The sequence below is a fragment of the Apium graveolens genome, chromosome 6, assembly GCF_009905375.1.
Source record: "Apium graveolens cultivar Ventura chromosome 6, ASM990537v1, whole genome shotgun sequence".
Classification (NCBI taxonomy): domain Eukaryota; kingdom Viridiplantae; phylum Streptophyta; class Magnoliopsida; order Apiales; family Apiaceae; genus Apium; species Apium graveolens.
In genome coordinates this window covers 205,671,692-205,674,028 of record NC_133652.1, presented here as the reverse complement: position 1 = coordinate 205,674,028, position 2,337 = coordinate 205,671,692, and the positions used below count along the sequence as shown (strand labels likewise).

At 42.1% G+C, this 2,337-nt stretch overlaps 1 non-coding gene across 1 annotated transcript; it reads left to right on the top strand.

Annotated features, from left to right (window-relative positions):
* Window positions 1-1,982: 1,982 nt before the first annotated feature.
* Window positions 1,983-2,089, top strand: LOC141670053 (small nucleolar RNA R71). Its single transcript, XR_012554303.1, has one exon. It is a non-coding gene; the product is annotated as a small nucleolar RNA R71 (small nucleolar RNA).
* The last annotated feature ends 248 nt before the right edge of the window (window positions 2,090-2,337 follow it).

Below are 2,337 nucleotides of genomic sequence, written 5' to 3'. Positions count from 1 at the left end.
CATCATCAAAGATATATCCCAAGCCCTTATCATGTGGTCCACCAAAGAATGCATAACTCAAGTGATCTGGTAGTGGGTGAAGCTCAAGTGTAGAAACATCTTCAATAGATGGCTCGAGACACTCCTTAGAAATTTTCAGCTCTGCTAACCCAAGAGAATCGAATGGTATATCCAACTTCCTCTTCCACGGAAGTGCATTCAAAACCTGTAGTTGCTCTGCTTCTTCCTTGTCATCAATAACTGATTTCCCCATTAATGATCTCTCTAAGGTCTCTGACTTTGGCAATTGCTCAGGCTCTGAATTTACTACAGAGTCGACCCACTCTACTTAAAAGCACTCATCTTTAGCTGTGGGTAACTTTATTTCCTTGAACACAGTAAAAATGACCTTTTGATCGTAAACCTTCATCAAAAGCTCTCCTTTTTGCACATCGATCATAGTTCGGTCTGTAGCCAAGAATGGTCTTCCCAAGAAAATGAGAATCTTCTTATCATCCTTGAAATCAAGAATTACAAAGTCAGCAGGGAGGATGAGTTTATTCACCTTGACCAAGACATCCTCCACTATACCTCATGGATAAGCGATGGAATGGTCAGCTAGTTGCAATGACATGTATGTTGGTTTCGGATCAGGCACACCAATCTTCTTGAAGATAGATAAGGGCATCAGATTGATGCTAGCTCCTAAATCACATAAATACTTGTCGAACGACAAGTTTCCGATGGTGCAAGGAACAATAAAGCTTCCAGGATCTTTAAGCTTCGGAGGCAACTTTTGTTGTAGCACAACACTGCATTCCTCCGTAAGAGCAACGGTCTCTAAGTCATCGAGCTTCACTTTCCAAGAGAGAATACCTTTCATAAACCTCGCATAGCTAGGCATCTGTTCAAGAGCTTCAGCGAAAGGTATGTTGATATGAAGTTTCTTGAACACCTCCAAAAACTTCTTCAACTGTTTATCCACCTTTTTCTTCTACAGCCTCTTAGGAAAAGGAGGTGGAGGATAGATCTGTTTCTCCCCTGTATTACCCTCAGGAGAAGTGTGTTCCACAGTAGTCTTCCTTGGTTCCACCTCTGCTTCCTTCTACACTTCTTCTTCAGTCACAACTGCATTTTTTGAAACTTGAGATTTTGCAGGCTCTTCGTCTTGCTAAATTTGGGGGCTTGCGACCTTTCTAGACCTCAAGGTGATGGCGTTCACCTGTTCTTTAACTTCCCTCTTGCCTGGATTAGCTTCTGTAGCACTAGAAAGCGTTCCTGGTGGTCAATTCAATAAGACATTAGCAATTTGCCCTCTTTGGTTCTTCAGATTCTGGATAGAAACAGCTTGGCCTTGGCATATAAGAGCCTGGTTTTTGTACATAAGCCGCAACTCCTACAATTCAGATTTTTCAGTCGAAGATAGACCTGCACCTCCATGAGTTTATTGTTGAAGTTGGAGTTATTTTCTTGGTGTGAATTGTTGCTGAAAACCAGGAAGATTGAATTGCTCGTTTCCAAACTACTGGAACGGCTGTTGCATCACATTCTGATTATTCCTCCATCTTAAGTTAGGACGATTCCAGTTGTCAGGATGATAAGTGTCTGGAACTGGTTGTTGCGATCTCTGAAAGTTGCTCACAAACTGAGCTGAGTCACTAGATATAGCGCATTGCTCTGTCACATGCGGTCCTGCACATAGCTCACAAAAACTAATTATCTGCTTAACACCATAGTTAGCCAGAGAATTGATCTTCATAGACAACGCCTTTAGTTGAGCAGTGATAGCCGTAGCTGTATCCACTTCAAGAACTCCTGCTACCTTGCTCTGTGGACATCTCTTGGTTGGATACTAATATTCATTAGCAGCCATCGGTTCAATTAGATCATAAGCTTCCTCATAGCTCTTTGCCCATAATGCTTCGCCTGATGCTGTATCGAGCATGGGTCTGGACTGTGCTCTCAACCCATTGTAAAAACAATTGATGATCATCCAATCAGGCATTCCATGATGAGGACACTTCCTAAGCATCTCCTTGTAGTGCTCCCAAGCTTCATATAAAGATTCTCCTGATTGTTGTGCAAATTGAGTAAAAGCATTCCTGATTGCAGCTGTCTTCGCCATAGGGAAGAATTTAGTAAGAAATTTCCGAGCAAGATCCTCCCAAGTAGTAATCGAACCAGCTGGTAGAAAGTGTAACTAGCTCTTAGCTTTCTCCTTCAGAGAGAATGGGAATAGTCTCAGCTTTATAGCATCTTCAGAAACTCCATTGAACCTGAAGGTGTCGCAGATCTCAATGAAATCCCTAATGTGCATATTGGGATCTTCAGTTGGAGAACCCCCAAACTGGATTGAAT